Source organism: Canis lupus, chromosome 4, assembly GCF_048164855.1.
Source record: "Canis lupus baileyi chromosome 4, mCanLup2.hap1, whole genome shotgun sequence".
NCBI classification, from domain to species: domain Eukaryota; kingdom Metazoa; phylum Chordata; class Mammalia; order Carnivora; family Canidae; genus Canis; species Canis lupus.
Window position 1 is genome coordinate 2,925,751 of NC_132841.1, and position 26,085 is coordinate 2,951,835.

General features: G+C 40.2%; 1 long non-coding RNA gene across 2 annotated transcripts in view; it reads right to left on the bottom strand.

Annotated features, from left to right (window-relative positions):
* LOC140631453 (uncharacterized) overlaps positions 1–25,330 on the bottom strand; it is a 39,633-nt gene extending 14,303 nt beyond the window's left edge. For both annotated transcript variants that reach the window (XR_012029003.1, XR_012029004.1), the window contains exons 1-3: positions 25,196–25,330; positions 22,060–22,197; positions 6,329–6,422 (exon numbers count right to left, since the gene is read on the bottom strand). This is a non-coding gene — a long non-coding RNA (uncharacterized lncRNA). The remainder of the gene's footprint in view (positions 1–6,328; positions 6,423–22,059; positions 22,198–25,195) is intronic.
* Between the last annotated feature and the right edge of the window lie 755 nt (positions 25,331–26,085).

The window sequence follows — 26,085 nt, forward strand, 5'->3', positions numbered from 1 at the left end:
AATACTGTATTTAATACAATTTCATTTTAGTCTTTCAACAAAAATCTACTGAATACCTGCAACATTCCAGGAAGTGTCCTAAGCTTTGGAGAAATCAGTAGATAACAAAACAGACATTTACTAACAGACAACTTGCTTTTTAGTGGGTGGAAATATATAATAAGCAAGTAAGCTAATTGTAATAAGGGCTTGCCTCAAATTAAGATGCTATGTTAGTGAACGGTTGGGTGGTTACACTGCATTAAAATTTAGTAATTAGTTATTGCTAAGTAGTGCCATTAGTATCATTATTAGAAATTAATTAATATTGGTAATTAATATTAGTCAGTAATTAATAATTGCTGAATTACTCTTTGCCTAGCTGACATATGGCCTGGACTCTAAATAACAAAAGGGATCCAGTCAGGTTAAGAAAAAAATCGGGACATGTGGGTGGTTCAGCGGTTGAGCATCTGCCTTTGGCCCAGGGTGTGATCCCGGAGTTCCAGGATCAGGTCCCACATCAGGCTTCCTGCGAGGAGTCTGGTTCTCCCTCTGCCTATGCCTCAGCCTTCTCTCTGTGTCTCTCATGAATAAATAAATAAAATATTTTTAAAACTCAGTAGAGGGAGTGGCTATTGCTAAGGGCATGCAGATGGAACAAGGTTGTCATATGTAAGGAACAAAAATAAAGCCAATGTTTCTGGAGTGTGGTGGGTGTCAGACAAAGGAGGCAGAATTGAGACTAGAGAGAAAAAAAGGCTCCATCACATGTGGGCATCTCTTAGCAGATTAAGGAAATCAAGTACCATTCTATATATGATAAGAGAAACTGGGGAGTAATATGGTCTGACTTGTATTTATACATGATAACTGATTAATGACCACTGCTGCAAAAGTGGAAGGAGGAAGACCAGTTAGGGTACTTGTGTGATAACCTAGCATATCAACTACCTTGCTCTTCTCTGGATGATAGTCATGGATATAGAGTGAAGCAGTGGATTTAGAATATGTTTTTAAGCTACACACAACAGAATTTAGTATGACTTGCTGATAGATTGAATGTAGGCGTTAGGAAATGAGGTCAATTGAGGTCAATTCATCTTGATTGGCCATTTTAGTGGGCAGTTGTACTAATTATTGGCATGAAGAAGACCCCTCAAGGAAGTGGATACATCAAGAATTCTTCTTTGGCCATGGTAAGTTAGAGATGTGTATTAGATAGTAAGTAAATACATCAAGTATTAGCAATTGATATGTGAGTTTGAGTTCTAAGAAGTGGTCTTGGCTGGAGCTACAGGTTGAGGAGATATCTGTATATAAAAAGCACTTAAAGCCTTGTATTTGGAGAAGACCCTCCAGGAAGGGAAGCCCCAATCATGACAAAGCTCTCAGGTACGCCAGGAGTTTGGGAATAATTGCTTATAAAATAAAAGAGAAGTCATCAATGAATTTTTTGACATTTAAGATCTTTGGCAATGTCTGTGGAGGATTAGGGATGGAAGTTGTGGTGAATAGGACAGAAAAGGGAAAGTAGCAATGAGGAAGCAAAGAGCATAAAAACTCCTTCCTTCAACAAGTTTTAATCGGCATTCAAGAATGGAATGGTAGTTAAATAGAAATGCATGGTCAAGGAAAAGTTCTGTGTCATTACTTTTGGTGTTTTGTTTTGTTTTGTTTTGTTTTGAAGATAAAGAGCATTGATGGTAATAATCCAGTAGAGCAGCTACAACTTGCTGATGTAAGAGAAGAGGTGAGAACCCTGGGTTTGGCTTTGCACAGCATGAAATAGTTATTCTTTGTCACAAGCTAACATAACTATATTGAATTTCTGGTTTCAGAATTTGTATTTCTGAAATTTTTCCAACTGTTTTCATTCTCTATCACCATTGTGACAAGTATGAATAGAAGACCTTCATTTCCAATGTGAGCTTCCACATCCAAGTTCTCCTTTCCATAGAAGTCCTATCAGGGGCTCCATATGTTAGCATCCTGTGGAAACAGAAGGCACACTGGATGGATTCTCTTTGGAGAAATCTGCATGCTATTAGAAACTTGGGTGGTAGTTGGAGAGGAAGGAAGAACCAAGGGATTGTACTATGTTGATGTTTTTGGTTTTTATTATAGGAGATATTAGAGCATATTTATATTCTAATGGCAATGAACTAATGGAAAAAGACAAATTGCTCAGGAGGGAAAAGTAATAGTTTCAGAAGTAAAGCTTCTGGTAAGTTGAGCAAGAATATGACATAGAGTGCAAGTGAAAGGATTTGTATTTTATAAGAATGAGACTACTTCATCTGCAGTATAGCCAACCATGCACTAAACTGTTTCCTCTTTCTGATCACACAATTATACTTTTCGTGTGTCTCGCAACTAGAGAGGGCCATGTGATTGGTTGCAACAAAAGGAACACAGAAATAAATGAAGTGTTACTTCTGAGCTAGAACCATTAAGCTTTGTCTACCATCACTCTTTTTCTCTGTGATGACCACAGAGGATGTATGTTGAAGTTGACCTCACAACAGAAAAGCGATCTGAATCTCTAAAGCATTGCTTGAAGGAAAGCTGCCCAGAAAGCCACACAAGAGCTCCACTGGACTGGATTTTATGTGATGTAAGTAAGATGCTGAAGCTCTTTCATATAGATCTCAACCTCCTTTAGTAAATATTTGAAGGATGAAAGACAGAGAGTGTGTCTCGGGACACATAGGGATCGGCAGGTTTCATAAAGGGCAGATAGGGATAGCTTCTAAATTTGCATCATTGAAAAATGAAGCGAGTTAATCAAAGGAGGGAAAGGCGGGAAGTTGGTACTGTTTGAGGAGGAGAGCAAGCATAAATTTGTCATTTTGGTGAATGAGAAGGTGAACATGCTGGAGGAGTTTAGTAGATCCACTGAGTAATGGCAAAATCCTATTTGAGATTAGGGTTCACAAATTTAAACTGTCTAGTGTTGCATGTGAGACATCCTAATTTGTGAAACATCTAAAACAAATGAACAAATAACCTCAAGTTCTCTTAGAATTAAGGTAAATAATCCAGGCTTCACCTAATTACACCAATGAAAAAAGAATATTATAAAATATTTTAAGATTAAAGCCAATACTGTCAGGTGGACAAAACAACAGATCAAGAAAAGGTGCAGCATGGGACCGTGGCCTTTGTCACTATAAATAACACTATGTGGCTACAAGGGCAACAAAAGGAGAGGAAATATCACTGCAAGTTTGAAATGTCTATTGAAGACTTTTTCTCTTGAAATTAGGCATCCTGGGGCACCTGGGTGGCTCAGTGGTTGAGCGTCTGCCCTTGACTCAGGTCGTGATCCCAGGGTCCTGGGATCAAGTTCCACATTGGGCTCCCTGCGGGGAGCCTGCTTCTCCCTCTGCTTATATCTCTGCATCTCTCTCTCTGTGTCTCTTATGAATAAAAAAATTAAAAATAAAAAAAGAAACTAGGCATTTTGTCTGTTCCCCATTTTGAGCATCCCAGTATCACTCTGTTCTTTATTGCTATTGAACTTGCCATATATCTAGTTTCCCAAGATAACCTAATAGACCAACAAGCTAGTTGGTTGACAGGAACAATGTAGGAACCTTCTTTGAGTTCCACAGCACTTGCAATTCTATTATGAAGAAGTACTCAAAAGCCCTTTCCTGATGGAAACTTTCCTGGGGAATAACACCACCAGCTTATTGGATGCTGACCATGTGCCCATCAGTTGCCCTAAGCAAGTTACCTGTATCATCAATGCAGTACTCATTATAAACCTGTGAAGACGACATTGATTTTAATGTCCTCTTTCAAATAGTAGAAAAGGTGAAGGGACTTGCCCAAAGCTGAACTAGTAGAAAGTTGTTTGGGGTGTAAGATTCAACCCGACACACGTGACTCAAGAACCATGGGTCTCTGAAAGCTCTAATACCCACTCCCTCTCTGCTGAGGGCGTCTAGGTAAAACACACAGCACTGATTTCTGCATCACGCCACTCCTCTGAGGACAGAGAAGGGATTGGGGGAAGTGGGAAGCGGGAGCATACAGGAGAAATTGTGCTTCTACTGGCATTTCCACAAAATAAACGAAACTTTAACTTTGAAAAAAATCACCAGAAAGTACACACACAAAAAATGCTGATACCATTCTTATCTTCCCATCTCATTCTCCTAGCAAGTTCCTCTAAAATTTCAAGGAGAGAAACTGCTTATAAAGTTCCTTTTTTAAAATAAAGAAGTATATTTAATCTACGTGGGCTTACTTTTTAGTCAAAACACACATCAGTCTCTTTATTCTGTCACCCTCTCACTGCTTTGGAGCAATTAACTCTGTTATGTCAATTTTAATGTAACATGATTTGCTCCAGAATGATTTTGTTTCTTGGGAATTAACCATAGAATAAAGGTGCCACGAGATCAACTGTATGTCTTCTGTTAAACATCTTTCAGTAATGTGACAATTTCAATAATCTGGGGTGAGCAAAGTTCACCAAAGTGAAACTTGGCAGTATGACCTGAATTGCCACCTGTGTAGACGATTCACAAGGAAAAACAATCCCACTGTCCAATTAGTTTCCCCTGGTTCTGATGTTATCTCTTGGCAGATGTGCTGCCTTGAAAGAGCCAAAGTTTCAGTATGGTCTTTCCTGTTCTGTCTTCCACATATGATTATCTTTATCCATCTATATCCTCTGTGTTTTATGAATTGAATGAATTAAGTAAGTCTCATTAACAGACCACTAGGGTCCTTCTTAGCCTCCTCATGGAATCGCTGAAGGGAAAGTAGAAAATGAATAAACGAAGCTATTTAAAGATGTTAATTCTTGTGGCAGCTAATATAGAGCATAGAGAGGTGCAGATATATAAAAGCATGAAGCAATGTAAGTAATGGCACTATCCCGAAACATCTGAGTTGCTTTGAAGGCTGGGGTAGTGTATCAGATTCCTATTGCTTCTCTAACAAATTGGAACGAATTTGGTGGCTTAAAACAACACAGATCTATTCATTCACATTCATGAAAGTCAGAAATCCAAAATCAATTTTACTCAGTTACAATCAAGGTTTTGCTAGGCTGTGTTCCTGAGGGAGGCTTTAGGGGAGCATCTGTCTCATTGTAGTTTCTAGCTTCCAGAGGACACCAGCATTCCCAGTCTGTGGCCTCTCACTCCACCTTGAACACCAGCATTTTCTCTTATTTCTAATCCTTGTTTCCATACCTATATCTTCTCCCTCTGATTCTGCCCTCCTGTCTCTCCCTTATAAGGATCCTAATGGTTATATTCCAGGGTAATCTCGTCATCTCAAGATCCATCATTTAACCACATCTGCAAAACCCCTTTATAGGCACGTGTTACTTTGTACGTGACAAATCTAGGTTCTGGGGATTGGGATGTGGATATCTGTGAGAGGCCATTATTCAGCCTGCCACACGTAGTGGAATCTGAAGAGCTGGATTCTGGTCCCCCTTTGCCCATTTATAATCAGACATGATAGCTAGGCTGGGACTCACAGATGATCTGATACATCACCACACCCACTCTGCTGCCAGACATCCCAGGTCAAACCTGAAAATTGAGGACCAAAGAGGACCACTGGATTGTCCCAAGCCAAAAGCTGAGAAGTGACAGAAGAGAAAGAAAATGCCCCTAGGTTGGGAGTCCTATGCCAGAGCAGCTTCTGCTGTTTCACACGCATGTGTTACTTGAAACACCCAACGTATGCCCAGGGGATTGTTGAGAGAAACAAATGAGACAGCACAAGTGAAAGCTTTCTGCTTCTATAAAATGCTATACTCTAGAAGACATTTTTATTGCTTTCACAGGAAAAATACAGTGCTGTCAAATGTGTGTCAGATCTCTTCCCTCCCAGTGGGCAAAGGACCAGAGCCTTGAGAGGAGGGAAGGTAGCAATGAAAATTCAGTGCTTAAAGTAAGGGGAAAGAGAGTTCAAGATACCATTTTCTGCCCAGTGGTTTTGCTGAGGGCCAATCCCAGTCCCCTTCACTCGGAGACAGAAATCTTAAGCCTAGCATCACATTGCTTATTTGCAAAATGCTTAGACATTTCAAGACCAGAGGAATTACACGAAACATCAGCGTCCCCTCAGGGTTTGCTCTGCTGACTGGCCATCAGTCTGCAGAGATGGAAATTCTACGCTGAGCTTCAAACGCAGTTAGGGTCTCCTTCAAAATTAAACCGCTTCGACGATTCACAGAGTTGTATTTAATCTCTGGTTGTCTCAGGACTGAGGTTGACCCTTTGGCACATTTGGGAGCATAGCGAATGAAACAGAAACAACAGTTAAATTTCATGGATTAAATTCAGCAACACGGCAATGAAAAGAGAAGACGTACCTTTTGGCTCCCCTGCAGCTCGTGAGTGCGCCCTTCAAATCCTGGAATTCCTTTTGAAGGGGAAGGCCTTTAGGAGAGATATAAACTGTTGAATCTGAGGAGAGGCAAATGGGCTTCATTCAACAATTTCATCTCCAAAAGAATTAAATTACTTAAGGGAAAATGGATTCTCATAGGGGTTCAGTGACTGGGTACTCAAGAGGCTGTCCAGGTTCCTATAGTCGGAGTTTGGTTAAAAAAAAAAAAAAAAAAAAAAAAAAACCTCACAGGTCCTATGAGCCACTTGTTAAGAAGAGGGACTCCCTTGCTATAGACCTTACTATAAATCTGAAGCTGGAGACTCTTACTCATTTGGCCACTTCTTGTAGCCTCAGACATTCAATGCAGGGGTTCAAGACTGAAGCTCTGTACCAAAGCTTACACTATGAACAGGGTCCCTCGGCATGGCCAGGTCCACCTCCTACACTTTCTCCACTTCACCACAGTTGATAATCTCTGAAATTCCAGTTTTAACAAATTACTTGAACCAATAAAAAGTATCAAATAGTCACCATTGTGGGATCTGCTTCTATAGTTACAAGGTTTCTAAATCTTGGTGTTAGAAAGCAAGGCACCAGCATATCTTGAAATTCAATTTAGAGAACAAGATCCAGAAACCCCAACAGGAAAAGCAAACTGAATTGGATGATTGGATGCATTTCCACAGATTGTCACCTGAGCATGACCAGGGTATAGGGAAAAGACATGGAGGCTGACCACATAGAGTAATAAGCCTGCCACCCTGCCACTCCCTGCCCATCGGAATCTTAGTATGCTAACATCCAAATTATGTCATTCCAAGGCTGGGTCAGCTGGAGACGATTTTCCTATCACACATGGATGGGTTCAACCACTCAGTTGATAGAATGTGCCGTAATCTCTGCTTGACTGTATCTACAACACACACACACACACACACACACACACACACACACACACACACACAATTGAATCAGCCCTTAACCATGCGTCCTCCACTTTCTACACTTGTGGAAGGAACAACATAAACAACAGAAAATCTTAAAACTTTTCTCCATGGCCCTGAACTGTAATGAGAAGGTTGCCTTGGGCTGGGCACACAGGAACCTGCACACTCACAAGTGCACACACTCCCACACAATCTACCACACTGGCAAACGTTGTCACTGGCTTGGTTCTACTGCTAACAGATCGACCATATGGTGGAGGCTGTGAACTATACCTAAAGCAGAAAAGCTGTGGATGCATGAGTTTTCCATTCTGGGATATGATTACGGGTATGACATGCATTTATATGATGAGAGAGCTCTGGCCTCCAACACTGTCACAACCTAGCTACAGTCAGAAAGCCAAAGCAGTACGGATACAGCACAAGGGAGCAGATGAGAATAAATAAGACTTTACAGCTTTGCTAGGTATAATTGATATATAAAAACCATATTTAGGGCAGCCCTGGTGGCGCAGCGGTTTAGCGCCGCCTGCAGCCCAGGGCATGATCCTGGAGACCCTGGATCGAGTCCCACATCAGGCTCTCTGCGTGGAGCCTGCTTCTCCCTCTCCCTGTGTCTCTGCCTCTCTCTGTCTCTGTGTCTCTCTCATGAATAAATAAATAAAATCTTTAAAAAAAACATATTTAAGGTACACCATTTGATGAGTTCAGACATAGGCATATGTGGAGGACATCCTCACCACTATCGGGTTGGTAAAAATATTCATCACTTCCCAAAGCTTCTTCCTGTGGTTCTGATCTATCTATATCTATAAGTATAAGTTCTTATACTTATCATGAGATAGATCTACCCTCTTAACAAAATGTTCTTTTTTTCCCCAGCTTTACTGAGGTATAACTGATACATAAGATCGTGTAATTTTAGGGAGTACAACCTGATGATTGGACATATGTATATATTGCAAAGTGATTCCCATAGGAAAGTGAGTTACCATGGTCATCACCTCACACAGCTGGATTTTTTAGTGTGTGTGGTGGGAACTTTTACGATTACTCTCTTAGCAACTTTCCAGTATTTAATACAGTATTGTTAATTATAGTCACCACCCTGTGCATTAAGTCTCAGATGTATTCATCTTACAAGTGAGAATTCGTACTCCTTAACCACCTTCATCCATTTCCCTCACCTCCTGACCCTGGAAACCAACTAACAATCTACTGTTTCTATGAGTTTGGGTTTCTTTTTTAGATTCTACATAAAATGAGATCATTCAATATTTGTCTTTTTCTGAGTTATTTCACTTAGCATAATTCCCTCAAAGTCTATCCATGCCGTATAAATGGCAGGATTTCCTTCCTTTTTTATGGCAAACCAATATTCCATTGTGTGTATGTGTGTGTGTGTGTGTGTGTGTGTGTGTGTGCATATACAGATACAGATACATATAATCTGTTCATCTGTTGACAGACACTTGTGTCATTTCTCTATCTTGGCTACTGTAAATAATGTAATAAAATGGGAACACGGGTATCTCTTCGAGAAAGTGATTTCAATTCCTTCAGACACTCCAGAAGTGAGATGGCTGGATTGTATCACAGTTCTGCTTTAACGATTTTGAGGACCCTCCATACTGCTTTCTATAGTGGCTGCATCAACTCACATTCTCACTACCAATACACAACTGTTCCCTTTTCTCCACATCCTCACTGGCATTTGTTATCTCTTCTCTTTTTGACAATAACCATTCTAACAAGTGTGCAGTGATATCCCATTGTGGGTTTGATGTGGATTTCCCTTATGATTAATGATACTTTTTTTTTTTTTTGCTACTGAGTTGTATGAATTTCTTATACTCGGTGTTTTTCAAAAGTTTGTATCTAAATTCTAGTTAGTTAACATACAGTGTAATATTAGTTTCTGGTATACAGTTCAGTGATTCAGCACTTGCATATAATGTCCAGTGCTTAGCACAACAGGTGCACTCCTTAATCCCTATAAACTATTTCCCCCTTCTTCCTCTCACCCCTCTGGGAACCATCTGTTTGTTCTCTGTAATTAAGAGTCTGTTTCTTGGTTTGTCTCTCTCTCTTTTTCTTCCCCCTTTGCTCCTTTGTTTTCTTTCTTAAATTCCACATATGAGTGAAATCCATTGCTTATATAGTGGATATTGACTCCTTATCAGATATTTGATTTGTGAACATATTTTCCTATTCTGTAAGTTGTCTTTCATTTTGTCAATCATTTCTTTTGCTGTGCAAGAAGATTTTAGTTGCTGTAATCCCAGTTGCTGATTATTGCTTTTGTTGGTTATGCTTTTAGTGTCAGAGCCAGAAAATCATTGCCAAGACTCATGTGAAGGAACTTTTTTCCCCTATGTTTTCTTCTAGGGGTATTATGGCTTCAGGTTTTACATGTAAACCTTTCATCTGATTCAGGTTAATTTTTGTAACTGGTGTAATGTAGAAGTCCGTTCCATTCTTTTGCACGTGGCTGTCCAGTTTTTCCACACCGTTTATCGAAGAGGTCGTATTTTCCTAATGATATATTCTTCATCACTATCAGAAGCCCAATGGTCAGCTCCAAAGTGTCCCCCCATGATCCCCAGGAGGTGAGACTTGAGTAAGCCTCCCAGAAAGCATCTCACAATCCTGGGGAAGCTCTATGGTTGACCTTGAGTTTTCTTTTTCCCTTTGGAAAAACTATAGGCTTAGGGAGGCCCTCTTAGTGTGGGTCTATGCTGGCCTGAGGAGGAACTATGCACTTCAGGTTCTAGGATTTTTACAACAGTGTCTTGTCTACAGAGAGAGAAGTTTGTCTTCTAGAGAGAGGCTGAAGTTGGGAATACCAATGGCACCATCTTGATGACATCACTTCCCTGAAGTAAATGTGGTCCCTGACTGAAATAGTCTTATCTGGAGTATTTCATGCCACATCCTTGCACAAAATCCATTCCTTGAATTCGCCAAATCCTGTCATGATTGAAGAGAATCTCCTCTTTTGTCACAGAGATCCATCTTTGTTCTGCCTCTCCAGGATCTTTGTAGCACATGAAGATGGAGAGGATCTGATTTACACACACTCCTCTCTTTGCTGTTCTCACAATATCTGGGGACTTTTTTGGTTGTCACAGTTTGGGGAGGAAACCACTGGCATCTAGTGTGTAGAAGCCAAGAATGCTGCTAAACAGCACACAATGCACAGGACAGCCTCCCCTGTGAGGGGAGAATGAGCCAAAATGCCAAAAGCATTGATAATGTGGAGGTTGAAAAATTCTAGTATAATTCATCTTTGGGCCACTTCTAAATCTCTACTAAGAAAAGAGCCTTAAGGAGTAAAGGAAGAGAGAGAATGAAGGTCTCTGTCCTTTTATTCTGTATGAGTTACTGTATTAGTTTCCTATTGCTACCATAGCAAATGCTCACAATTTAGTGGTTTAAAACAACCCATGCTTATTTTCTTATAGTTTGGGAGATCAGAAGTCCAAAATGAGTATCATTGGGCTACATTCAAGGGTGGCATTCCTTCTGGAGACTTCTGGGGAAAATCCATGTCCTTACTCTAGAAGCTGACCACAATCCTAGACCAGGGCCCCTTTTCATCTTTGAGGCCAGCAACGACTGGTCAGATTGTTCTCATGATGTTCTCTGATGTTCTCTAATGTTCTCATGATGTTCTGACTCTTCCATCTCCCTCTTCCACCTTTGAGCACCCTTGTGATTACACTAGGCCCACTAAGAAAATCCAGTATAATCTTATTTTAAAGTCAGCTGATTTTCAACTCTGTATGTTAAATTAATTCCCTCTTGTCCAGTAATTTAACATATCCATATTCATATTCTACAGATTGTGGCATGGGCATCTTTGAGGGTGGGGTCATTCTGCTGCTGACTGCAGTTACTAATTTGTAAGAAACCCAAGCTCAAAAGGAGCAAATCACAGAATATAATAGAAGCCTCTGGATATTCATGGCACTAAGCTAGGAAATTTCTATTTCAATTTTGTTCTTAATAGTAGCCATACCATGCCTGATCTCCCAAAAATTAAGTGGAAGATAATAAGTGCAATTGGTCCAATGTCAAAAAACTCTAGACTATCAGCAGTGAGCTCCATAATTTTTCAGTTTCTCAAAATGCCTCTCCACTTACAGCCTTCTTTCTCACATCTTTCTGAGTACCCCATGCTTCTTTAAAGATGAACTATTTCCTGCTTCAGTGTTCCTTTTCATCATGTTCCTTCTGCTAGCATGGCCATGGCTGCCTTCAGCATTTAAGATATCCTTCAAACCCCATCTAGTCATCCACCAGGTCCTTTTCTCCATTATCCTGTTCTCCCCAAACCAATACCAATTCTTCTTTAAGTTTCTTATAATTATCTGTCATCTATCATATTAGAATGTAAATGTCTAAAGGGAAATGACAGGGCCATGCATAGTTTTCATGAACAAATATTTGTTACAGTAAGCTAAATGGAATGTTTAAAATTTATTTTATTGTGGTTATATATATATACATATTATATATAATATGCATATAATATTTATCACTGCAACCATTTAAAAGTGCACAGTTCAGTAGCATTACAGTAGTTACATTCTCTTTTTTTTTAAATTTATTTTTTATTGGTGTACAATTTACTAACATACAGAATAACCCCCAGTGCCCGTCACCCATTCACTCCCATCCCACCCCCCACCCTCCTCCTCTTCTACCACCCCTAGTTCGTTTCCCAGAGTTAGCAGTCTTTACGTTCTGTCTCCTTTTCTGATATTTCCCACACATTTCTTCTCCCTTCCCTTCTATTCCCTTTCACTATTATTTATATTCCCCAAATGAATGAGAACATATAATGTTTGTCCTTCTCCGACTGACTTACTTCACTCAGCATAATACCCTCCAGTTCCATCCACGTTGAAGCAAATGGTGGGTATTTGTCATTTCTAATAGCTGAGTAATATTCCATTGTATACATAAACCACATCTTCTTTATCCATCATCTTTCGTTGGACACTGAGGCTCCTTCCACAGTTTGGCTATCGTGGCCATTGCTGCTATAAACATCGGGGTGCAGGTGTCCCGGCGTTTCATTGCATCTGTATCTTTGGGGTAAAACCCCAACAGTGCAATTGCTGGGTCATAGGGCAGGTCTATTTTTAACTGTTTGAGGAACCTCCACACACTTTTCCAGAGTGGCTGCACCAGTTCACATTCCCACCAACAGTGCAAGAGGGTTCCCTTTTCTCCGCATCCTCTCCAACATTTGTGGTTTCCTGCCTTGTTAATTTGCCCCATTCTCACTGGTGTGAGGTGGGATCTCATTGTGGTTTGGGTTTGTATTTCCCTGATGGCAAGTGATGCAGAGCATTTTCTCATATGCATGTTGGCCATGTCTATGTCTTCCTCTGTGAGATTTCTCTTCATGTCTTTTGCCCATTTCATGATTGGATTGTTTGTTTCTTTGGTGTTGAGTTTAAGAAGTTCTTTATAGATCTTGGAAACTAGCCCTTTATCTGATATGTCATTTGCAAATATCTTCTCCCATTCTGTAGGTTGTCTTTTAGTTTTGTTGACTGTATCCTTTGCTGTGCAAAAGCTTCTTATCTTGAAGTCCCAATAGTTCATTTTTGCTTTTGTTTCTTTTGCCTTCGTGGATGTATCTTGCAAGAAGTTACTGTGGCCGAGTTCAAAAAGGGTGTTGCCTGTGTTCTTCTCTAGGATTTGGATGGAATCTTGTCTCACATTTAGATCTTTCATCCATTTTGAGTTTATCTTTGTGTCTGGTGCAAGAGAGTGGTCTAGTTTCATTCTTCTGCATGTGGATGTCCAATTTTCCCAGCACCATTTATTGAAGAGACTGTCTTTCTTCCAATGGATAGTCTTTCCTCCTTTATCGAATATTAGTTGACCATAAAGTTCAGGGTCCACTTCTGGGTTCTCTATTCTGTTCCACTGATCTATGTGTCTGTTTTTGTGCCAGTACCACACTGTCTTGATGACCACAGCTTTGTAGTACAACCTGAAATCTGGCATTGTGATGCCCCCAGATATGGTTTTCTTTTTTAAAATTTCCCTGGCCATTCGGGGTCTTTTCTGATTCCACACAAATCTTAAAATAATTTGTTAGGCAATCTAGGAGAAATGGACGCATTCCTGGAAAGCCACAAACTACCAAAACTGGAACAGGAAGAAATAGAAAACCTGAACAGGCCAATAACCAGGGAGGAAATTGAAGCAGTCATCAAAAACCTCCCAAGACACAAGAGTCCAGGGCCAGATGGCTTCCCAGGGGAATTTTATCAAACGTTTAAAGAAGAAACCATACCTATTCTCCTAAAGCTGTTTGGAAAGATAGAAAGAGATGGAGTACTTCCAAATTCGTTCTATGAGGCCAGCATCACCTTAATTCCAAAACCAGACAAAGACCCCACCAAAAAGGAGAATTACAGACCAATATCCTTGATGAACATGGATGGAAAAATTCTCAACAAGATACTGGCCAATAGGATCCAACAGTACATTAAGAAAATTATTCACCACGACCAAGTAGGATTTATCCCCGGGACACAAGGCTGGTTCAACACCCGTAAAACAATCAATGTGATTCATCATATCAGCAAGAGAAAAACCAAGAACCATATGATCCTCTCATTAGATGCAGAGAAAGCATTTGACAGAATACAGCATCCATTCCTGATCAAAACTCTTCAGAGTGTAGGGATAGAGGGAACTTTCCTCAACATCTTAAAAGCCATCTATGAAAAGCCCACAGCAAATATCATTCTCAATGGGGAAACACTGGGAGCCTTTCCCCTAAGATCAGGAACAAGACAGGGATGTCCACTCTCACCACTGCTATTCACCATAGTACTGGAAGTCCTAGCCTCAGCAATCAGACAACAAAAAGACATTAAAGGCATTCAAATTGGCAAAGAAGAAGTCAAACTCTCCCTCTTCGCCGATGACATGATACTCTACATAGAAAACCCAAAAGTCTCCACCCCAAGATTGCTAGAACTCATACAGCAATTCAGTACCGTGGCAGGATACAAAATCAATGCGCAGAAATCACTGGCATTTCTATACACTAACAATGAGACTGAAGAAAGAGAAATTAAGGAGTCAATCCCATTTACAATTGCACCCAAAAGCCTAAGATACCTAGGAATAAACCTCACCAAAGAGGTAAAGGATCTATACCCTAAAAACTATGGAACACTTCTGAAAGAAATTGAGGAAGACACAAAGAGATGGAAAAATATTCCATGCTCATGGATTGGCAGAATTAATATTGTGAAAATGTCAATGTTACCCAGGGCAATTTACACGTTTGATGCAATCCCTATCAAAATACCATGGACTTTCTTCAGAGAGTTAGAACAAATTATTTTAAGTAGTTACATTCTCAATGCTGTGCTCCCATCACCACTATTTCCAAAACTCCATCATCCTCAACATCAGGAACTCTGTACTCATTAAATGATCACTACTCTTTCTTCCTCACAGTTTTTAGTAACCTCAATCTGCTTTCTGCATCTATGAACTTTCCTATTCTACAAACCTCAAGTAAGTGAAATCATGTAACATTTATCTTTCTGTGTTTGGTTCACTTACCACAATGTTTTCAAGGTTCATCCATGTTGTAGCACATAGCAAAATGTCATTGTTTTTCTTGACCCAATAGTGTTATATATTGTGTGTATACCACATTCTGTTTATCTATTCAACTGTTGCTGGAGATTAGGGATTTTTTCATCTTGTGTCTGCTGTGAATATTGCTGCAGTGAACATGGCTGTACAGGTATTTGTTCAAGTCCCTGCTTTCGATGTTTTGGGGGTATATAACTCACAGTTTATCACCAGGTCAACATGGTAGCTCTGTGTGTAACTTTTTGAGGATTGCCCAGCTGTTTTCCACAGTTGCTACATCATTTTACAAATGAAAGCAAAAATAGATTTTTTCTAATTGGCACATTCATTCTACAGCCAAAGCATTTGCTCTGTTGTGCAATTTACAACCTTCTTAGAACCAGGGAAATAGGTCATTTATTCTAACTTCCTGTTCTCAAAGAGGATAAGTAGCAAATACACCTCTGAAAATGTTAAAATTTTTACAGTTCATAGGTACTGGTAATAATATGGAGATATCTACAGGAATCTTAAGGGGCTAAAGTAGATATAAATCTAGATAAAGTATAGATTTAGTAAACTATATAATATATGAATGACATGTAAAATATCATAAACATATGAAAAGATTCTTAACAAATAAACATTGACAAAATATGATTATTGGATGTATATTTTGAGAAAGATCTTATTGAAAGCCATAAGACTTTATTTATTTTTATAATATATCTGGAACTAGTTTTAACAAACTAAAAAATGTACAGTGTTAAACATTCCATACATTTTTTTCAATTAGGTCAATTTATAGCTTTTCTTTACAAAATGAGGTGTTTCTTTTTTTTTTTTTTTTTTCATTCCAAACTAATTCAGAGCACAGGAGGACAAAGCTCCCATTCAGTAGAATCTCATTGTTGGCAGAATTAATTTTTGCTACATCTGTCATACTTTGTTAAATAAGGAACCAGGATGTTTTAATTAAATGATATTATCATGGACTTTTTTTTTAATGTGCACCTTCTGACTTAAAAACATTCTAATATGGAATATAATTTAAAAATTAAAACAATGGTATCTCAGCTCTTCAAAAATAAATTAAAACCCTAGAAATATAATGTCTAGATCAACAATTATATGCCATTGTCATTGAGGTGTTTTAAAAATTATGTTTTATTTTATCTTCAGAGGTTAGAGTAAGAGAATTTACTCAATATGTCTAAGAAATTGGAATGTATTGAGTTGAGAATGTCACAGGACTAATTTACTCTAAAGCCAGCAGCAGCACTTACCTTGCATAAGAAGAACCATCACAGCTGCTTAAGCTTCTATAAAGAGTGTTGATGGTTGTGCACCTCCACCACTTCCAGCTGTGATAACTGGTGACTTTTGCATCCAGACTTAATCTTGTCCTGGTGCTAAATCAATCCTGACCAGAGAGAGAGGCTGTTCAGGCAACATTAGTTCACCATGTGGAAGAGTCTGAATTATTCTGCCATCAGCCTTGTACTTGAATCACTAAGGATGAGCCCTGGGAGTCCATGCACAGTCAAGGGACTCCACATTCCCCTATCCCTGCCAACCACTCAGTTTCCTTAAAAGCATTTCTGTGGCCCATGATGACTGGATACTTGCCCCAATTTCCTAGATTAAACTTTTTTGCTTGTGATTGAAAAGAAATAGGTGGATGGAAAGGTATACAAACTGCTCTCACTAGTTTGTATATTCCTTTCAGTCATGGTAATTTCATTTTTCTCAATGGACCCTTCTGTTTATGACTCTATAAACTTTAAAATGAAAATAATACCTTCATGTAAAGCCAAAGAGAATGGCTTCAACTGACTTGTATTGTGTCCTAACCAGGTAAGCTTATCTCTTCAGAACAATGTTCAAAAGGGGGCTGAATTATTCAAGATGCTCTTTTTTCCCCTAAGATTCATTTATTTATTTGAAAGAGAGAGAGAATCTCAAGCAGACTCCCAACAGAGGTTGGAGCCCAACTCAGGGCTCAATCTTAAAACCCTGAGATCATGACCTGAGCAGAAATCAAGAGTCAGACGCTTAGCCAACTGAGCCACACAGGTGTCTCCTTTTACCCAGTCTTATCCACTGCACTTGTTAGCCTCATTTTGTACCTCACCCCTTTGCATTCTCTGCATTGTGTTCTTGGGGACACAGTTATGACTTCATTCTCCATGCTACCTTGCTCTCTTACTTCCTATTAAGTTCTGCCAATGGGATGCACCAGAAGGAGAGTAAGTGGTGGCAGGAGACCAAGGTCAGGGTGTCTGGTTCCCAGCTCTCTCCCTATTCTGGAATCTGGTTCTGGAGGTGGCTGCATCTGTGGGACTAAAGGACTTCCTAGAGAGAACTTCTCCATGGTCCCAGCTTTTACCTCTTAATGGATGGAGAAGTCCTAGTTTCCCCAGTCACTAGACACTGAATGCCTCAGCATCCCCCTATGGATTTCCTAAACCCTGAACATACCTTTGTAAATCGTACCTTCATGACATTATCTTCAGAATCTGATCTCCATGGGTCCTAGACCTCTTGTCAGAATTCTGATTGATAAATCCAACAGGTCTTCCCTGGAGTGGCAAATTTGGACTGAGAAACTCAGGTTAGATCTCTAAGGTCTTATATCTATATTCAGCACACTTGTGATAGAAAACAAAAGGAGTCGGTGGGAAAGTTTGAAATGTAATACCCAGATCATATCCAATGTGAGGGCACCAGACTGTGACAGCACACAGAATACTTATTTTCATCCTGTGAAAAGCCCAGCCAACCGATATGGAGAAAAAAAGTGCATTCATGGAATACATTTCACCTCTCTTCAACCTGGTATGTCATGCTCTGAATCTGTTAACTCTGACAAGTCTCAAATGTTCAGATGTGCCAACCTCACTTGTCAACAATTTTGAACTACCTGTAACTATAACCCTTTCAAAAGCCCTTTCAATAAGACACTCACAGTCCTTCTCCATGTTTAAAAATCTGTTGTTTATCTTGCCTAAGTAGGTCCTGCATGGTGAGTGATATTAAATTTTACCCCCCATGACTTGGTAATTTTAAGCATTTGACAGATGGCTAATGCGGATTTGCCTTCCTCTCTCTGCAGAGCTCCTCACCAGGTGCCAGCTCAAGTAATAAAAAGAAATGAAATGATTTTTCATTAATGTTAGTAATTTGAATCATAATTTTGTTTTCTTTCCATTTACAGAAGCAGCATGGCGAAACAAAATCAATGTCCTCTAGGAAAAATATCACTACAATTGGAATTTAAAATGTATTCTCAAATTTGCTGTGTTAATAAACTGCTTCATGGTTACTGTGGCCTGATTCTTTGGAAGGAATTATTAAGTGATGTGAACTTACCTCTGTTCCTTGGTGACACCATCAATACCTTGTCTGTCACTGATAGTGTTGAGTAAACATTGTTCATGTGATCAATAAGGGCCAACAAGTGAATGTACATTTGTAAGGAATGTTCCCTGGAAGGGGTGTGTGTGCATGTAGGTGTGTCTGTGCGTGTGTGTGTGGTTGTGTGTGCAGACATTTGTATGTTCATGTCAAAGTTTTACCAGTGCACATTTCTTTCTGCCATGGATAACTGGCACAGGATATTTCACTACAAAAATATTTCTTGATCCCAGGGCACTTCACTGACACTTCACTCCAGATCAGTTCAGATTATACAGAATTGTAAAAAGAAAGAAAGAAAGAATAAAGAAAATCTTTCAGTGGATTCAGACAATAGACCTAAATGGAAAGGGGTATCCTGTATGTTCCCAGGTAGTTCTTCCAACTCCAGTTACCTGAGAAATGCCAGCCTGGCGACCTTACTCCCCATAGCCACCCACCAGCCCAGCCTCGCATAAACCAGAGTCAGAATCACGGGGGAAACTTTTACAAAGGAATGGGAATGTTATTTTAAGGGGGTGGAGAGTAAGATATTCCATATAGGCAATCAGGTTTACCACAATGAATTGATAACACTTTATCTCAAATCAAATGAACTGGGTGTTTTACTTAGCCGTACATCTTTAATACAGTTATATGAATGTCTATTAATTTTCTAACACTGAAAATATCTCAAATAAGGTGGATTCATGAGTGAACAATTAGCATAGATTAGAATTATACCCACTACTCATTTTCTTGGTAGCTATGGCTTCTTGGTATTCCTGGATAATTCAGAGCAAGAAAAAGACCTGCTTGATCAAAATACACTTAAAATGTGATCACTAAGAACACCTGGGTGGCTCAGGTCATGATCCCAGGATCCTGGGATGGAGCCCTGCATCGGGGTCCCTGATCAGCGGAGAACCTGTTTTTCTGTCTTGGTCCCTCCCCTGATTGTTCTCTCTCTCTCTCTCTCTGTCTCTCTCTCAGTCTCTCTCTTATGCTTTCTCAAAATAAATACATAAAATCTTTTTAAAAATGTGATAATGATGTGTAATTCACCAGCCTCAGGACACAGCCTGACAACCTTGTGTAGATCCCTTCCCAAACCTATCATTCCACTAACATTGGACATGGAGAACAAGAGAGACATATCCCTGATGCTGGCCTGTTCTGAGCCTCTTGCCCTCAGAATTTTCCATAGTGAACAAACCGTCATGGTGATCTGAGGTTGTCAATTGAACTAAAGTCCATGTACTAGCATTATTTTGTTCCTATTAAAAGAATAAGGGAGACAGCAGATGCCTTTTAAATAAATTAGTTGGGGCATCAGAAAGAGCAAAAGGAGCAACAGGAAAGTCAATTACAATATCACTCAAAGTCTTTCTGATTTTAGAAGCAAGTGTAACATTTTCTGCCTTCACTGGATTTTCTCTAACTTAGTTTAATGTCAAGCCCTTATATGATTATTGATACTCCTGAACAAACAAGATTTGAGTGATATACTCTTCTCTGCCTTTAAGTGCCTGTAATACAAGTACAGTTCATTCTTGCCTTGCCCCCCTCTGCTGGCATTTTGCACCCTTACTACACTTTGATTTACTCATATGTTTTATATGTTTCCTGAAGATATTCTTCAGGAAAAGGGATTGTTTCTTTTCTTTCTACTGACTTCAAACAGCAAAATGATGGACAAGGTGAGATCCCAATAGTTGTTGTAATATTAAAAAATATTTAAACAAATTAATAATGACCTATCTTGATTCCAAAAGAGAGCCTGGCTTGTGTCCTCCTATCTCTGATTAAGTCTGGAGTTGAGTCAAAATTGGGGTGTTATGTGGCCCATTCCAGGTTGCCCCCATCCCAAGTAATAGAAAGGTACAATTGATGACTAATGCAAAGAAACTTGGAAAATCACCTAACTCAACTCTTTCATTTAACAAGTGAGAAAATGGCACAGAGATATGAAGTGACTGATTCAAGGCACAGTGATCCTTCTCACCGAGTGGGTTAGGGACAGAGCTTAGGCATATCCTAGCACAGGATGAGCTGGAGAAGGAGGAAAGAGAAGCATAGGCCAGTTTTAGCACCAGCTATCCTTCCACAGCATGTTCAGTGCAGTCTGTTGTTCACAGAGCATTACTCTCTCATTTCTCAAGATCATACTTATTAGCTACAAATTTAAAAACATGGAAAAGCCTATGGCACACATTGTTACTGCCTACTCACTGGCCCCTGGTTTTGTTCAGACAGCTATTAGGGGTCAGTGATTTTGACAACCAGTGGCTTTCAAATTTAAGTCTAAATCAGAATCAACACAAACAAGTTGCTAAAACACAAACTGTTAGGGGTGCCTGGGTGGTGCAGTCATTTGAGCAACCAACTCTTGGTTTTGGCTCAGGTCATGATTTCAGGGTTGTGGGATTAAGCCCCATTTCAGGCTCTATGCTCAGCATGGAATCTACTTGAGATTCTCAAGAAGATTATTACTGAGTAAATAATAAACATAATAGATTAATTTTAAGATGATAGAAAAATAAAAGGGAAACAAATTAGAAAAGATGAAGTTGATGGTGCAGTTTACAGAGTTAAACATGGTGGTCTGTGCATGTCATACCAAGAGGGTGAGATATGGCTAAAAGGAGGAGAGAGAAGTCAGCAAGAAGTTATCTGAGGAGGAGCGTGCCAGGCAGAGGGAATGGTAAGAGCAAAGGCTTTGCTATGGACTGAACGTGTACCCCCCCAAATCCATATGTTGAAGCCGTAACTCCCAATGTGAATGTATTTGGAGGTGAGTCCTTGGAAAGGTAATCAGGTTTCAATGAAATGAGGTCATGAGAGAGGAGCTCCCGTGATGAAATTAGTGTCCTTTTAAGAACATGAAGAGATCAGGGCTCTTTCTGTCTCCACCATGTGAGGACACAATAAAAAGGTAGCCATTTGCAAGCCAAGAGGAGAGCCCTCAGCAGAGCTCAGCCATGCTGGTACCTTGATCCCAGATTTTCAGCCTCCAGAACTCAAAAAATGAGTATTTGTGTTTAAGCCACTCAGGCTGTGGGAGCTTGTTATAGCATTGACTGGGACAAGCCCTTGGACTACAGTTTGCCTGGAACATCAGAGAAGCAACAAAGAAACAGGTATGGTGGCATAAAGGTGTGGAACACCTGGAGAGGTTATTTGTAAACACTGGACAGATGGAGTTAAAAATAGATTTTGGGGGATCCCTGGGTGGCGCAGCGGTTTGGTGCCTGCCTTTGGCCCAGGGCGTGATCCTGGAGACCCGGAATCGAATCCCACGTCGGGCTCCCAGTGTATGGAGCCTGCTTCTCCCTCGGCCTATGTCTCTGCCTCTCTCTCTCTCTCTCTGTGACTATCATAAATAAATTTAAAAAAATTAAAAAAAAAAAAGAGATTTGGCATGAAGGATATGGTGCTCTATTTGTAATAGAAACTCCCAAGGCTCTTCCAGCTCCCCTTTCTCTCCATACTTTAGCTGTAGTCACAAATACTCTCCATGATTTTCAAAATTGATTCCCCTGAAAGTGCAAAGTGGACAACTTCTAAAAGGTATATTAATAATTATTAATGCCCCTGTTCTCACAACAAATTTTAAAGTTTCTCCTAAGCCCATAACTTGCCTGTTGAACTGTGGTAAATGGGTGGAAAGAGGAGTTTGCTTTTTAAGACCAGACTCCTTTACAAAAGCACCTTTGCCCATAGGAAGAGTGAGTATCAGACTCACCCTAGAGCATGTTGGAGTCCATCTTCTCCGTTACTCCAAACCTTCCTTTTGATTTCCTGAGCCTGGCTTGGACCTTGGCATTCCGTTTGAATCCCTTCTTCCACCTGGAACATTTGTGTTGTATCTGTAACGCTGGCACTGAAATAAAGACCACGCGGTTAAAGAAAAAAACAAACAAAAAAAAACCCCAAAAAACCCCAAAAACAAAAACAAAACTTTTTTTTTTTTTTTTAAACTATAAAACCTCCGCGGCCCGCGAGGCTGGAGTTCATCGGGAACCACGAGTGGGCGGTGGGGCGGGGCCCAGCCTGGCCCGGCCTCCCGGGTCTGCTCGGGCGCCCCCAGCAGAGCAGAGCAGTTAGCGGGCTCCGAGGGCGGGAGCCTCCCCAGGAGTTTCCAGGTCGCCGGCACATTCGTACCTAAGACGGTTTCTCTTTGTAAGGGTCTCTGGGGTAACCTGAAATGTCAACAGAAAAGCAGCTGGGCCCTCCTGGCGCTCGCCGTCCGGGGCCTCGGGGCCGGGCTAGCAGGTGGCCTTGGAGTGTCCGAAGATGCGGCGGGGGCAGCGCTTGACGTGGGAGGAGCACCGGGCCGCCAGCGGGAAGCGCTGTTCATCTCAAAATCCTCACAGTCCTGATAGATTGATTCATCCAAGTGAGTTTACCTGTATGTCACTGTGTGTTAGCTTTCAAGTCAAATAGCTACCTGCATGAGGCTCTGAACTGAACGCTGGGTTTCTATGTAGCAGCTGTTGAGGAGCACTGGAGTAGGAGTCAGAGACCAGGACATTCATAACGATTCTGCCATCAGTTACGCAGGTGATATGAGAACAATTACTTGAGCTCTCCAGGGTCCAGTTTGCTCAGCTCTAAAATGAATATGAATATATAAACGATGATGCTGGATTGCATCATCCTGCAAGGCCTCTTCCAGCTCTAATATTCTTTCTCTTCCAGTGATTCTGCTAGGGCTGTAATGTAGCAATCAGCAGCAGCTAAGTCAGCAATATACTGTTATAGGTCCACTGAAATAACTTCACATGCTTTGGCTTGACTGTGTGTAGCTGGGAAAGGCTAGAGGCTGATATATCACAAGTCTGAGAAATACAGTTACAACGTCAAGAAGACTTCAGATGCAATTTAAAAGCTAAGTCAGAAATGAGGGAAGACATTCCAGAGAACAGTGCAAACGCTAGCAAAAAAAACCCACACTGTGCTGAAATGTGGTAATGACTATTGATCCTGAGTTAGATTTTCAAGTCACTATTGCACCTGTAGATTTTAGTTAATATTACCATATTTTAAAGAGTATACAAAGAATTCCTCAGCTGTTACATTTCCTTGCACTCACACATAACATACGTGTGTTGTACCCATTGTTACTAGCCTTTCTTTGGACCATTTGAGCAAGTTACAGTCCTGATGTCTCATTATTCTCATAACAGAACCATACAAGTTAGGACATCATCAATGACATGACTTCATCTTCCAATCCTTAGGCGCCATTCAAATTTCACCAAGGTTCCAGTAAAATCTCTTTTCTCTTTCAGGATCAGAATTCCAATCAAGAACACAGATCTCATTTTGTTGCTATGCCTCCTGTTAAGTTTTCTCTTAAACTTTCTCCTCGGCTGAGGAAGGGCATTTTATAAAGAAAGTTACTCATGATTTTTTCCCCCCACTTTGGGAAGAATGTTATTGCCTTTCAGTAATGATCATTGTTTTCTTTTTGCCTTCACATTATTTTCTTTTTGTTTTTGTTTTCAGGAGCTTACTCATCTCAGGGCATGCTTAGTGCTGGGGCAGATTGTTTCAGTGCCAGAAAGGGCTGAGGAGTTACATCCCTAATATCCCTGCCTCTGAGGCTGGAGTATTTCATCCTTCATAGCTCACTTCCTGCATCTGTCTGTGTTCTTCTTGAGCCTCACAGCTTTAAAGAATTGGGATCATAAATATTGTCAGATGACCCTGATTCTCAGTCCACCTAAGGTTTCCTCATTACTAGACTCAAGACACATTTTCTTGGTGGGGAAACCACAGAAATAAGACACTTTTCTCCTTGCTTCACATCAGGGGCCCACCATGGTGATACAGCTTACCAGCGGGGAGGTTAACCTCTAACATCTGGTCATGTGCTTTCAACCAGGCTTCTCCACATAGTCTCCTTCTTCTCTCTCTTTTTGCAACTGATATATTCAAGTCAGGGGGGGATAGCCCAAGACTATGTCAATACCCTGCTCCCCATCTAACCACCACCCATCAACTGGGTCCCCTTTGACCACCCTCTCCTGAATCAATTACCACAGTGATGGTAGGCCCATGATGTCTTTCTATTCCAGTACTTTCCTTACCTTTATTATTAGCATTCTACTGTTAGGAAGAGCTTTTCCTTTTCTCAAGTAACGACTGATTCCTTCAGTCAGTCAATACCAGTGTAGACTTATAAATTCTAATTTCTACTAAAAAGGCTATTCCATTACTATTATTATCTATTGTGAAGCTCTAACTGTCCTCAATTTGGCCAGTGAAAGTATCTAAAGTGGCACTGTAGCATGTTCCTACCCCTTGCTAGGCATTTTTTAATTTTCTGGTACAACAAGATATTCCAAGAGAACTTGGGTATCAACAATTTTTCCAAAGAGTCTTGAGTCCATCAATGTAGAATTTTTATTTAGAAACCAAGTACTATGTACTTACTGTGCTCATTGTTAGAAGAGTGTCAATGTATCTAGGCCTATTCAGTGGACACAGCCAGGAAATCCATGTATGCATGCACATGGATGTACATATATCTAATTCTGCATTTCTATATGTATATAAAGATAAAGATATGGATATACATACAGATATATTTGAACCATTGCTTTATACTGACACATATCCATTCCTTCATGATTCTTTTTAGCTTTGTTTGTAGACATCTTCTCCGACAATGGTAACCTTGGCTTTCACCATCAGTGTCACTATATTGACTTATGTGATCAGTATACTGATTATACTTATTTGGTCAAACCATGCAGATTCCCTACATACCGAGACGCTCTGCACACTCAGGCACACCCCTGATGGACTTTCACACCTGTCAGCATCATCTCCCAACCCAGCACCCCACCCTTGGGCATTTATGGGCATGCTACCTGCAAGCCTCCATGCAGAATGCCTGTTTTTGTCTCATGGCCTCCTGGGCTAGGCTCCTCCATGCTAGCACGGTGCTGCCAGATTCACCATGCTAGAGAGAGTAGGTCCAGTATATCTGGAAATGCGTGTTAACTACAAAAGAACAGAGGTTGTCTTAGGTAAAATTGGATTGTAAGCAAAGCTAATTTTTGACACCATTTAACCCTCTTCCTCTGTTTTCTTATACACTGGCTTCCCTCTCCTTTACCAGCACCATGCGTTCCTTTGCCTTATGCTGCTTTCCATCAGCCCAGATAGCCTCACCCAAGAGCCCTGGCCTGCCTTGCCTTTCTTGCTCATCACCAAATCCTCCCCTGACCCTTTCTTACCCTCAGTTTGATTAATTTTCTTTAGGAGTTGAAAGGAAAATTAGCAAAACAAATAAACAAACAACAACAAAGACCCTACTTTTTAAAAAATAGAAAAAGACTCATAAATACAAAGGACAAATTGTTGGTTACCAAAGGTGTGGGGAGATGCGTGAAGGAGACTAAGAAGTACAAGCTTCCAGTTCTAAAATAAATAACTCACAGGGATGAAAAGTATAGCACAGGAGAAACTGTCAGGGATCTCGTAATAACATTGTATGGTGACAGATGTTAGCTACACTTACTGTGCATAATATATAAAACTGTCAATGCACTACATCTGACACACGAACCTACTATAACATTGTCTGTCAACTCTACTGCAATCTAAAAAAGAGGAAAATTAAATGAATCTGTCATTGGTGGAATTTCAGACAGCACATAAAAATGAAATGCCTTTCATATGGGGGGACAGTTGAGGGTGGTGCAGTCTCTCTTATAGTACCTTAAAAATAGGACTCTACTTTGATTAATTAAGGTAG